The sequence below is a fragment of the Trachymyrmex cornetzi genome, unplaced genomic scaffold (genome assembly GCF_001594075.2).
Source record: "Trachymyrmex cornetzi isolate Tcor2-1 unplaced genomic scaffold, Tcor1.1 scaffold25, whole genome shotgun sequence".
In the NCBI taxonomy this organism is placed as follows: domain Eukaryota; kingdom Metazoa; phylum Arthropoda; class Insecta; order Hymenoptera; family Formicidae; genus Trachymyrmex; species Trachymyrmex cornetzi.
This window is the reverse complement of record NW_017297166.1, coordinates 671,087-685,596: the sequence shown is the minus strand read 5'-3', so window position 1 is coordinate 685,596 and position 14,510 is coordinate 671,087. Positions and strand designations below refer to the sequence as shown.

The 14,510-nt window shown below is 36.2% G+C and overlaps 1 protein-coding gene across 1 annotated transcript in view; it reads left to right on the top strand.

Moving 5' to 3' along the window:
• The first annotated feature begins 618 nt into the window (after positions 1-618).
• olf413 (DBH like monooxygenase olf413) overlaps positions 619-14,510 on the top strand; it is a 243,985-nt gene continuing 230,093 nt past the window's right edge. The window contains exon 1 of the mRNA XM_018508106.1: positions 619-734. The gene's annotated coding sequence lies outside the window, so the exon portion shown is untranslated. The remainder of the gene's footprint in view (positions 735-14,510) is intronic.

The window sequence follows — 14,510 nt, the reverse complement described above, 5'->3', positions numbered from 1 at the left end:
CTGGCGGGTGCCGTGGCGCGCGGTTGGCCTGTTCGGGACGTATCGTACCGGAGTGCGTGTTTTCTCCCTGAGAGAAAGAGAGGGAGAGGAAATCGAGAGAGAGAGAGAGAGAGAGAGAGTCGATTGAAGCTTCGAGATCGTCCAATTCAGACGAGGAACGGTAAGGCAGTGATAACGGAGTTTTCGGAGTAATCATTTGATTTGGAGAACAACGGAGGTTGTCCGACAAAATCTCGGCTCCAATCCAACGGACGTATCGTGGACCTGTCCGTTCGGTTCGTGAGAAACAAGTTTGTATTTTTCCTCCGCGAATCATCGGTTCGATGGTACGTATCGATCGTAATTACAGTGGATAGTGTGGTATCTGCTTGATCGCGCAAATCGGAGCGCAACTTTCACAGCGTCGCGACGACGGACGGACGTCAAGGCAGGGAGACGAGAGTGACGCGCGGATAAACAGATCGAGAGACGCGAAGTGGTTGTCTATCACCGCGACTCGCTATACCGAGAGAGTTATCGGCTCCGTAGTTACAGAAGGGCGTAATCGAGGCGCTCGTAAAGTGAGTGAGTGACAGTGGCGGAAGTGTGTGATCGCCAGGGCGGCGGATGATAGGAAGTTCTTAACGACGCGGGTGTGTATTACGGCGGAGGATCATCGATTCCCCGAGACCGACGCTCATCGAACACGAGACCACGGGTTCGGGGACATCTCTCGTCGTCGATATTTCTGAGTGGTGAGTTTTCTCTATGACTCATAACATTTCGACGAACCGAGCACGACGGTGGAACGAAATCTGAAAAAAACAAGAGTTCCGAGAAATGTTTGAAAAGCATTCGAGAGATTAGATAACGCGTTAGCCATTTGCGACGTTTTTAAGCGTTACTAATGGCGCGGCTATTTCTTTTTCTGTCTCCTAGCTCAGAAATTTATCGTATTTTTCTTAGCAGTTGGAGATTTTCGGAATATTGCTTCGTGTAATTTTTGACGAGCTAATATTCGATAAGGGCGAGTGAGAGTAAAAATCCTGCGTGGTATTTCGTGCGTTATAATTTAATAATAAAGTAAATAGTATTTAAATTCTTACATCATTTAACAAGACGTTCGACTGGATTCAAGCCATTATTACGTAATTTTGTGTTCATACGCGAGACCTGTAAAAATATGATAAATATGTGTCTGTCTTCATTTATTTAGATAAAAAAATAAACACAGATATTTACGTATTTAAGTTTTGCGAAATAACGTTGGTGTAACCGAGCTTAGGACATAAATACGTTAAAGTGAGATTGATACGTGAAAAACGAATACATTTACAAATATTATGATTTCAACGTTTTTTATGAAAAAAATTGCTTACGTCATTCTTTCGCAGAAATCGATACAATTTTGGATCCGTTAGTACAAGAGACGAAGTTTTGTTTGATAAAAGTTGTTAGGATTCTTTGACATGTTTGTCGCATTGTCAATAACCATGTGAAGTGTTATGAAACATGGTCGTTGCTCTAATAGATGATGAAATGTGGACAGTCATAGATAAAACACAAAGGCGAAACTTTGAATGCATTATCGACATTGATAATAACTTATGATAACTCGATATAACAATAGAAATGTGCTGGAAAAGAGATAATTACCCTTTGAACGGTCTTTCCATTGTATTTTAACACAACATTGAAAAGTTTCCGCTTTAATAATGTCTAATTTTTTCGGGCTAATACATCATTAAAAGTTGTTTAAAAGATTTTTAATTTTTCTGTTAAAGAATTCAAAATTTTTAAAAGAGCGCTTTATAATAAACTTCAATATAATTATGTAAAAAAATATATAGTACTTTTCTCTCGATATTTTGTTTGAAGCAAGTAAGGCAGACTTTTCTATAGGAAATTATTGTAATATTTTTGTTAAATAGATTTTCACAATCACGCGATATTGTTTACATTTACGTTTAAATAAATAATATATCCGATGAAACTAATGGTGAGAAGCGCTAAAATTTATAAAAGCATTGTGCAAGTCACAAATCATTCTAACGATAAATTTAAAGACCATTATTTCTTTCCTAACAAAACTATCCCAGTATCTATCGCTATCGGTTTCTATCGCTCATCAAATAAATTTATGCCGATTTATTTTTATTTTCCACGGGGGGAGAAAAAATGATCCTCAATTACCGTGAGAAATGCGAAAGTTAACCGCCGTCGCTCGGCATGGCGGTTTGATAGCAAATGGTTGAAGTTTCTGGTTGACCTAGCGAATAGCTGCGAGCACCGCGAGAGTCATTTCGCGAATAATGCTTCACGGTAATATTCGCAGATCGATGTTTATGCCGTGGCGCCTGTCACGCGCAGTCTGTCGCTCCGAGCTCGTACAATGCAGTGAAACGCGAAAGTGATCCCACGCCGCAAAAAAGGAAATAAAATCGTGCGATCGTAAAACACAAAAGCTCTCGATCATACGAAACACATCTGCGCGTATGTCACTCTGGTCCATATAGACTAGAGTAGAAAAAATGTGGAATCAAGTTTTCGGACCCAATTTAAAGTTCCCACTGAATCGCCGAGATTTAGTACCTTGTGACACACTAATCACTAATGTCTCATATACAAGCTGTCATTACCGCTCCGTACCTGTTCCCGACAGGTTCTTTGATAAACATCAAGTCGATTTTTTTTATTTAGACACACAATTTATCGGCCACAAAATTATTGGATTGTTTACTTGTTGAAATTTATTTCGCTGAATTTATTGTCAGGACTGTGAATAATGAAATTCGATTCCTGATTTCTTTAAATCAGAGAACTTAACTAGTGATTAATATATTAGTAACTATTTATACACAGATTTGCTAAAATCAAAGTATAACGTCGTGATCCTTAAATTTTTACATGTATACGAAATTTGTTGGTGTCGTCCAAATCGAGAATAATTAATTCTTCCGCTTTAATGTCGCAGTCAATGACATTCGGACTTTTTGCCGATGAGATTGCAAGTGTCGGGCTAAAAGCAACGTTCTCGCTCGATTCGCGAGTTTTCTATGAAACCTGACAATGACCGGCCTAATTCTAACGGCACGTCCCAGTTCTTCTTTTTTTTTTTGTCAAAGTTTCCGAGTATAACGGCGTTGTCTCCACAGTCCGAGACGGTGAATTTAAGAGCATTGTCGTGTCGTGCGGCCAAAACGAAAATAACAGAGGTTCGAATAGAACCCTTTGCACTGTGTGCCCACTGTGGGAAATTTTTCTTTCTCTCTTAGAATCTTTTTGTCGGTAATGTCCATAAATCTTAATTCATCTAAGTCAACGGTCTTTTTCACTATTTAAATCTTATAGCAGAAAACATATTAATTTTCCTATATACGATATTTAAAACTTTTATGTCAAAATAAGAAACCTAAACGAACTGAACTGTTCGATCAATTCAATGTACATTTCTTCGATTGAGAATGCATTTTTAGCAAAATGAAAAAATTACAGATGTTATGTTGTGTATTTGAAATTGTTGTGCATTAATATAAAAAATTTAACAGCGATTTGGATAAAAAATTATTTCAATAAGCAGTAGACATGTTTTTAATAAGTAATTGAAACGAAATGAGAATTTTTTTATTGAAATTATAAGATTGTATTGTTAGATATATTAAATATTGAATGTTTCATATGCATATAAAATTCATTTTTATATGGAAAGTATAAATTTCTATTTTCAGTCACTTTTTGCGGAGACTGTACACCCAATACATCCCGAGATGCATCCTTAATACAGTATATCAATTTCAAACTACGTAACTACGTATTCTAATCTTCCTAATACTCTAAATCTTGTTTTGCTCAAATGTCACGGTTTTCCAGCGTTGTATAAAATTTGATTTTCTTGGTATTGACCTACAAAGTAGGAAGCGGATAAAGTATTGTGTTTGGGACGGTTAATCCTACAGCTAATCTCCTTAAAATGTTAAACATTCTTAAAGACAGCATTAGAATATTAGAAATATCGTGACAGCCTTATAAGGGTTAAGCTGGGATCTTTCCTAACTATAAATAGACCACACACAAAGTTCTTGACGGAATTACCTGAGCTGTTTGCTGGTGGCATCTAGTAGCGCTATAATACGAGCTAATGTCTCGTGAACGCGAATTTTAGTAGTTCGTAAATGCGTAATGTTACAAGTGACTTTATGAATATAGCATGCTAAAAAATATGACGGTAGCAAGAATGACGAATGGTAAAAGCTCACTATGAATCACTCTTATATTGTAATCTTTGCGCTGTATGATATATGACGCGAGAGTGAAATATTTCGTCTCAGCTGTCGAGACGAAATATCTTTTTCTGAATATGCGTGATGGAAAATCAGAATGCACGCAAAAAGTAATTCTTTAAATCTTCTACAGTGTTCTTTATCTTCGTGCGCTCTTAATTCTTAATGTTTATGGCTAGATAAAATATTCAAGTCATTGGAATAGGATTTAAAGAACTATATAGATAAACCGCTCAAAAAGTGAATGATAATTCCTGAAACGATATTTAGAAAAATACAACCGCTAAAAAATATTCCATTCAAACAATCCTCAGTAATACCTTCGTCTCATTAGAGATTTTCGACGTTTCGTTGTTATTTGATTAAAATTACTGCACTCGCAATACGTTCGTATTTAATTCAGTAAGAAGAACAAACAGAGATCGTTAAAACCTCATTAATCCTATTTTGACGACGTTCGATTAGTACGTTTGATAGCTGTTGTTAACTCGCTTCCGACTCTTCTTGCAAGAATAAACCTGTAAAGGTGAACTCGTGCGGAGCGATTGAATCGTTCTTGTGGCGATTATACGAAAAAAGGAGCAATCGATTCGATTCGTCTCCCTGATATCGCGGCGATTTGCGACGTGGCGCACAATCGCATTTCCATAGGGTTGAGAAATGGGTCCTCTCGCGAAGTGCGAAAAGATTGTCGCGAGTGCGAGAGATGGTGGGCGCGGATAACGCGGCCGTCGGGTGATGTTTCACCCGGCTGTCCTACATCAGGATCTTTACCGGCTATCTCCTTTAAGCTCACTCTCCTCGTGGAAGGTCCTCCGTGGTTCCGAGACCGTTTGCGTTTCCCGCACTTCCAACCCTCTCTTTCTCCTTCGTCACTCTCGCATGAAAATTATTCCCTCGTTCGCTTTCTGTCGGACGGAAAAAGCAATCTGTTAACGGATCTCGTTCTTCATCCCTGTACGAGAAACCGTCTCTTCAAATCTGCTTTTACTCTTGGAGGGATTAGTAATATTAACATCCGCGTATCGATACTTATCAATCTCGCTGCTTAAATTAAAAAAAATAACATTAATATGCAGTCTCATCGAAATTATCGTGATTCAAATTAATATCGGCATATTATACTTTTCGTCTGCCTTAATCCTTTTCATTGAACGCGATACGGTTTTATTTATCATAATTTATTATATCTTTTCATATACTCGTATATCATATTTTAATTATGCTCGCGCCTATCCAATGTGAAACCGATATAGCGTGAATGCATATATATATATATATATATATATATATAATATATATATGTTGTATAATTATATAATTAAATACCTTTTATTAAAAACAATGAAGAATGATATCGGTTTATTAATATAATGGAATCATGAAACATTAAATATAATTTAGGCGCAATGCATTTTATATATATAAATGTATATATGAATTTTATAAAATAATAATTTTATTTCCGTGCATATATATATATATATATATACACACACGGGAATAAAATTATTATTTTATAAAATTCTAATGAATTACGAGCGTATGTTTGACAATTTGCGACGAATGCAGTGTTTGGAGTACGAAACTTTGAGGCCTTCTATTCTGTTACATGCGATAATAAGGTAGCGTGGCATGTTAAATTAGTCACGCAGGCTGTAGCGCGCAATTTGCATTGAAATTGTAAAGATATCGGCAAGTAACGTACAGCATTTCATACAAGAATACTCATAGCTGGAAAAGCGTCTATGGATATAATTAACTCCTTTAAAAATAGTTATCGTGCAACTTGTAGATCGTCCACATCGATCTCTTACTTGCCGTCAGATTGACGCTTGTTACCTGCAATAATATCTTTATATTATATCAAGTATATTTTGTATAATTGCGTCGAGTTTTGACACTGTAATTTTGTATGGAAAAAAGAAGTTCTTTTAGAACGTAAAACATATTATGGAGTAACTAAGTCTCTGCCTCAATATTTTGAATTTTCTTAAAATGTCTTAGCTCTAATCTGCTTATCGGAACGATATTTAAGACGAACACAATTTTAGAATTATCAATTACGTTTAAATTTTCTGGCATCAATATACACGTACAATTATAACTCTTCCTGCCTAATCCCGAAACAGTAAACATAATTCGACGAACTCGCTATATCAGTAAACGTCCTAAATGGTCTTTCTTGAGAAAACGAGATAAGAGTACGATCAATAGAAGCCCAGATATGAGATAGAAGACTTCTTAGTATGCATCATTTGTCGCGTTTATCTAATCCCAGGCGAATCAATGAGAGCGGATCGAACGAACATTCCCGTCTCTGCCTAAATTTACGGTCGGTCCTTGGCGTGCTTGGGCGCGTCTGTCCTTTATCCGTTAATCCGTGTGTGATTTCGCGGATATCTCTCTCTCTTGACGGGAATCGCGGGCGACGTCTTAAATAGCCCAGCAGATAAGATGGAGACCCGGCAAAGGCTTGGCAACTCGAGACAGTGTAAGACCTCTCTCCCGACGGACGGACAGGCGAACGAACGGACTCGCTCACGCGAATTCTCGTTTCGCGAGTCGCCGCGATAGGATCTCGCTCCCCTGTGTATGTGAATTTCAGCTGCGAACTCGCGTCCGTGGGCACGTATATCGATCACGGGTTTATTTTATGCCTCTATAAATTAAGCAGCGTTAACGTGTCCTGATACGACAATTTCCAAGAATACACCACGCTCTTTAGCATATCGCAACTTCATTTCCGCATGTGACGCGCGACCATGAGCTCGCACGTCATATCCGCCTCAAAAAAGATTCATTAAAGGGCGAATATGCACTTTATATTCACCCGCGGCTGACGTAAACGAATCGGTTTAGCTGGTAGTCTCTTCCAGTATAATTTCCTACGTAAACTCACAGCCCGTTATGTCTCGCGGTAATTTGTAACATCTAATTTAAATTCAGTGGTTTCCTCGAGACTGATTATTTTTACGATAAGTATTTCCTGTACTGTACATAATTTCTTTTCTACCTTATACTGGACTATTGTAGCATCTCATGATGCTTTTCATAATTTTATTCCTATTCGTGTAATTATAAAACTCAATTATACAAAATCCGAGTTATACATATGGCTGTGTTCAGTTGAGAAATTTATCAGTAGACATCGGATTTTTTATGCAGATAAAACAAGAAAATATATATACAAATATACAGAGTTGGTAAGCGTTTTACTTTTTCCATTATTTTTCCCTTACTTTTTTATAATAAACAATTTGATAATGACGTTGCAATTTTTTATAACTGAACGCTAAGGTTATATTAAGGTTGCAAAGGTCAACTTTTTTAACCTTAACACAATTGTAGCATTTAGTTATAAAAAATTGCAACGTCATTGTTTATTATAAACAGTAATGGAAAAACAGTAACGGGAAAAAAACGCTTCCCACACAACTCTGCAAATATACATGCAAATATGTTCATATATGTAAATATATACAATATGTACAAATAAATATGCTTTTTTTAATAAGACAAATTTCTACTTTGATCTTACTTTCTAATCTACTTCTTTGCTATGTAAAAAAATATTGCATAAGAATTCAATGTCTACTGATCAGTAAACGTTCAGTGATTCTTTATTATAATTGGTTCTTGTCTTCAGTTCTTCATTGGATCACAGATGGGTATTCGTAATGGTTTCTTATTTTAAGTCCGTTTTAAATAATGCCTTGAGATGCTAATACGGCCGTCTGATTGGTTTATGACATCTTAAGACTACTTTCTAAAGGTAAATCAGTGACTTCAATGCTACACTTACAACTTAATCATCAGCCGCGAATATTTACTGTTTGTTTTAGTAATAATACATTGATTTATTTTTAGCGTTATGATTTTCTGCAGATTTAATCTTTAGATATCATAATCTCTAAAAACGAATCATTATTCTTGAAAAACGTAAATATTCGCTGATGATTGCATCAGTTATAAATTTAGCACTGAAGTCAGTAATAATAGACTGATTCATTTTTACAGAGTACTTAAGACAATCTTAAATATAAGAATCGACTATGAGAACCGGTCCAAGTGCAGGAACTAATCATATTAAAGTATTACTGAGCTCTCGCACTGATCAGTTTTCTCTGTTGAATGCAGTCTATCAAAACATATCGCCTATTCTATTCTATTCTATTCTGTTCCGCTCGGTCGGCACCCACGAGAGCCCCTGACACCCTTTCACTTCACAGGCAAATCACGCGTTTGTCATGTATTTCCGCTCGTGCTTATAAGTATGCATGCACACCAACTTTTTCTTAACATCCTGTCGCCTTGTGCAACAACCAAGCGCCGGAGTCTGAGAACACGAGATATCGTCACCTGCATTGTTCTCCAGTCGATCTGATTTTTCAGCGAGGTTTTTATCCCAGAAAAATCCGACTTTCTCATGAAATTTCAACATTTGGAAAGTTCGTTGACGTTTCCCAAGAGTGCATCACGTATTTCTCGTGTGGAACTATGGTAACGATTTATTTACTAACTAAATATTAGAAATAAAAAATATTTTATACAATCTCTTGGATGTAGGAAAAGATAGAAGTGTTAAAACAAATATTTTGTCACCTATCAACCATCTTGTTTAAAAAATACTGAAAACTCCGTCCCTCAGATATTTGGCGTCATGTAAGAACCACTTGTGAATGGGATTGGAATTTTTCTTTTAGTCAATGAGAAGCCTTCGATACCCCGGAAAGGATTGACTCGTGACGCAATAGTGGGCGTCAATTAATATCATTAGTCACTAAAGCTTGATAATACCAATTAGTGAAATCCAGGCGAGCGCGGCGACCCTCGGTGTTTGACACCCTCTGCAAGCCCAATTATCCTAATCCGAAATGAACAACTACGCGCCGTCGTACTGCCAAACATTCGTTCGCACTGTAACAATTAACGATCGTCATTCTGACATTACTATACTGGTCCTCGTTAATTCCTCGTGCGCGACTCTTTATTTAAATTATCTGTCAGCGTCGGGTACAGCATAATAATTATGGGACGGGATGAATCCGACGTCAAAGGTCGAACAACTCGCTGCGGAAAATCATTGTTCGTTGCAACGCATGCGTTTCCATCGACATCCTGCGCGAAATGTCAAGCTAATCGAAGAGATAAGTGGGCGAGGATGATTGTGTCATATCTTTACAAAGATTGATTTATACCCCCCTAAAGATATAAATTATTACTTTTCATTATATATCGTATACATTATCGGTCTGTGCAATTGTATTTAATGAAGCTGGTCGAAGTAGGCAAATGTGTATTCATTATAAGATTATAATGCTACTATTATTATCCGAGTTTAAAAATTGACAATCTCAGAATATTCAATTGTAATTAAATTTAACATATTTGCCTTATCCGTTTGCTCCTTCAGTTAATTATTATTCAATAACATCACAATTCTATTCCTTTGTGTTCTCTAGCGTTTCGCTAAGACCATAGCAAAGCTCGTGAATTTCGATTGAGTTTGGATTGTTAAGGAGTAGTTAATAATTCGATTTGGCAAAGTTGCTTATCCCTGTCTCTTGAATTTGTACTATCAATTCTCAGAATCCGTCTAATTAATAATCTCGCTTCGAGTCTCCCAGTGCAATGCTCCCGAAGAAATCTCAGTAGACAATACATGTGAGTTAACATTATCAGAAAGATTTCTTATATTACTTTCTAGATTTTACACATTTATATAATTTGTAGAATTATATAAGGAAGCATTTGTAAAAATTATGTATAGAAATATGCTATAATTTATAATGTAGTTTAATTAAATTGTTATTATATTTAATATTAATAACATTTAAATCCTTAATGTTTTTATATTAAAACATGACATTTCTTTCTGTATTATGTTACTCCTTTGGTAATCGCTTTCTCGATGATCATCCACGAGTCGCGTTCGCGCTTCGCCCACGTGGTGTCATTAAAGCATCGAATTAATCGACCGATCAGAGACTCGTCCAGGCCGGAATGATCATTGAAGGTAATGATAGCCGCGAGGAATGCTAATGTAGGGGAAAATAAAACGTAGTCTGCTCTCGCGTTTTGTCACTCGGCGTATAATTTTATCATGAAAAGTCCAATGAAAGATGGCGAAACGTCGAGAGGGGATGGGGAAGAACGTCGGGACTTGGTGGGCCGAGGTGTGCCGAGGCGCACTTACAAATTACGGAGAGAACGTAGTCGCCACCAGCCGCTGGAACGACCCGGTAATTTGGGAAGGGCGATGAGATTAAGCTGCTCCTCGAAAACCATCATTTCATCGTGACAAAGGTACGCATTACCCGCGATAGGACGGCAATACGACGACAGGCGCATTCGCGCCTTTTGACTTGCTAATGCTGAATTAGCCCCGCATGCTCCCTCGTGCTTCCTAGTTGATATTTTCGGATCTCTGTTTGATTATTTATACGAATGTGATTACATTACACGTCGATATATATCGAATTGTGACTGTAGGAACATATTTTTAGATATACTGAGAATACTGAGTTAGACGGTGTTAAATGATACGCAATTATGATAGCAAAAATAGTAAGTTAAGTGTCGAAATAGTGAATTAAATCGAAAATGATACGCTCCTGAATAATTTAAGCTGGATCGTATGTTTTTAGAACACAGGTTGTATTTAATTTTATTAATTGGTTTTTTATTCGAGTCACACTCGACATTTTTAAATGATTAGTTTAAATATGGATTATATTTAAAAAAAATTCGGATTGCAAAGAGTTTATATTAATTTAAAATTAGTTTATGGATTCTTTGCTTTCTGTTAAAACTGGATCGGAAATTCAGGGTTTTTTCTTCGAGAATGGACCTTACTAATAGACATAATTCTATCCTGAATTATATATCAGAGAAGCTCTATATCTCAGAGCTCTTTGTCGAGCAGATGGTGCGATCAATATCGCTGCCTGTCCTTTTCGACATTTCGAGACTAAGGTAGGAATCGTCATTTTGCCACAAGGAAAGTGTATTAGAGGTTCCCTTTGATTTGCTAATTTCCAACTGCCCGCGAGCAGAATTTGCTCTTTGATCTTTTGCGCGTATTAACGACGCGACGTGGGCGTTAAGCCGACATTGCGACATCCTTGATTTTCGAGGCTTTGCTATCGAGATGGAAAAATGTACATAGTTTTTACTGTTGGAAAAATAAATGTTGTTTGCTCACATTATATAGATAATTAATCATATTCCAATATCGATATTTAAGAGAATATGATCATTAAATATGAAATATTGCATTTATCGCCATTATTCAATATTTTATTATTGATGTCTTGCAGTATTTATACATATTGCATTATTCATGTTGGTTTGAAATAATTGAGGAATTTACGTTAAGAATATAAATGTACGATAGGGTACAATTATTTTGTAATAATTTAGAGATCTTCTTTAGATATATTACTAATTGAATATTTTTTAATAAGTAAATTATAATTTTATATCTCAAGATTCATACAGGAAAGAAAAGGAAGAAAAGAATTATTACAAAATAATGTAATACGTGTATAATAACGTTCCAAGTTTACAATAAAATAACATTTTTATCTCGTTTAAAAATTTGATACAACATAACAAAATTATTTCATTACATTTCAAAATTGTATCGTGCAGTCTCTAATTTGCAAAACTGAACAAGAGCTAAGATGAACAATAAGATACAACAAGATTAATCTGCTTCTAGTTCTGGTGATTGCATCCGTTTTCTTCGTAATCTTATTTCAAGAAAAGAACGAGACGTCGTTCTTTACTCGTAATACTAAATATAAATCTAGAATTTCAGGGCAAACCGTGCAAAGAGATAAAGAGATGGGAATCACACAATTAATCGATTAATTCCTGTCGCTGCTTTGACTTGCTAATTCACGAATTTGATGCCGTTCGAGGTCGCGGAAAAGCGCGCGTTCGCTTTTGTCACGAGAAATTTTCATCGGCATCGTTATATTTCATACGTATTGTCCATTCCGTTCCGTCACGCTTCGCCGGAATCCGGCCATTCAAGCTTTTGTCGCGCGTTAAAATCCCGAAGTATGAACCGAAATGATTAATCGAGTATCGGTATATCGTTGCGTCGCGCCGTGCGGCGATCGATGTCGATATTGATGTAGATTTTTTCGCGTTCGCTCCGGTAAGCGGGAAATCAAATAAACGACGCTATCACCGCCCGACCCTCGTGGATAACGAAGTTGGTTTTATTTTCCCCTGGAAAACTTTGGTGTATCGTCGATCGCATTGCCCGATTGCACATTTTAGCTAAACTAATTTTGGGCGACATTATGCGAAAAATTAACGTCTCACAATTTATCGCGTGAGAAAGAGTAATCTAATGTTTTACTTTTATCGGTACCCATCTTTGACGTCTACCTGGATGGATGTAGCATGTTTGAAAAGTTAAAATTTGAAATAAAACTTCTCATTTTACTTTAAACCGCCATTTCTCCCGCCCCTAAAAAATAGCGACAGTTAATAAATGGCAGTAAAACTCGGGATTAGTATCATTTCTCGAAATAAATTTTTTTATTAAGCTCCAGCTATGATCCTACGAGCGAGCAAGCGGCGGGGAAGTCGAAAGACGACAGATAGCCCGCGTCATCTGCGTCGGATGACAAATGTTGATCGTTAAGAAATGGATGAGCGGCTTCATATATCATAGAGATAATTATATTACAGTGCTTCTGACGAGTATCTTTAGGCGTCTAACATCGGTTGGCATCGCGCAGGACACCATTGGTCCTCCCCTATCCATCGCACCCCTCTCATCCGGCACTGCACGCTTGTATCGCGCGAAGATAACAGAAATAGATCCTGTTACGAAGGGGTAAAACATTAAATTGTTCATCGTTTGTCCCTTCGGTCGTACTCGAGCATTAAGAAGAAATGTTCAGCTGCATCTGCTGCGAATCGCTCGTCTACGCGCAAACAATAATCTGACTATAATCCGTATAGAAAACTGTTTGAATTATTATTTCAGGGGTCGTAGAACCCCGAGATGTCCTTGTAGCGACAGATATTAAGGATTATAAATTAGAAAAAATAAAGGTTACTTTAATCCTGTACGGACAGAATTATCTCTTGAAATTTACCCTAAAAATATGGTAGTTGCGGTACTTTTGTAAAATTAATCAAACTTATTATATATTTTATTGTAGTTTTATTAATGAATGAGAGAAATTTACATAAAATTCTTCGAAATACAATGTTGACCCAGGACTATCATATTTTCAGAGCAAACTCTAAGAAAAAATTCTCTCCGCGCAAAATATTCGGATTGTTAAGAATTTTACTGTTTTATTTCAACTGTTTTATTTTTTTAAATATTGAAATAAATTTCGCAGTTAAAATATTAATTGCGGAGTTTTGTCGCTTTCACTTTTCCCAGTTTTATTATTTTAATTTTTACCATCTATTGCAGAAAATAGAATATACTTTAGTATTATCGCATTTATACACACTGATATAGTTTACACATTTATTATACGTACGTATTAATTTTGCCGAAATTATCTACTATCGATTATCTTCGAGTTTCGTACGCGATCTGTAGTCTGATCTATATTCTCTAAATTTGAATCAGTGAATAATCACTGATATCAGTGCCAAGTATGCCACTGTTAATCAATGAATTAAATGTGAGATCTCCAACCTAGTTAATCTTTATTGTGTGATTCAACTAACCTTGTTTTAGTGCTTAAATTCAATGAATATGATATTGGAAGATTGAAATTAAATATCAGTATTTTAGTTCAATAAATAAAGAGTATCAATATTTTAGTTATATAATGCTCAAACATTCTTCCTTTTCTAGTTGAACTTCACTGATTATCAGTGCAAAGTATGCCACTGGGTAATTAGTGACTATCCACTGATTCAGATTTAGAGAGTACATATATATACACATATATACATATATATATATGTCCACAATTCCTCTATATGCACTCATCAAATAGGATTGGTATATTGAACAGGTTCTCCTCTCCCTGATAATTAATTTACAGATAAGCTAATTCCAGAATTTAGTACGAACATACAAGATATTCTATTTTGTGCACATTCGAAAATCCTTTATAGCGCGATTTTAAATGAGCTTGCAAGAAGTAGAAATTAGTATCAAACGGCTTTTAACGAGAATAAGGAATAATCTGTGCGCCGTATTTGGCGTTGAGAGAGAGAGAGAGAGAGAGAGAGAGAGAGAGAGAGAGAGAGAGA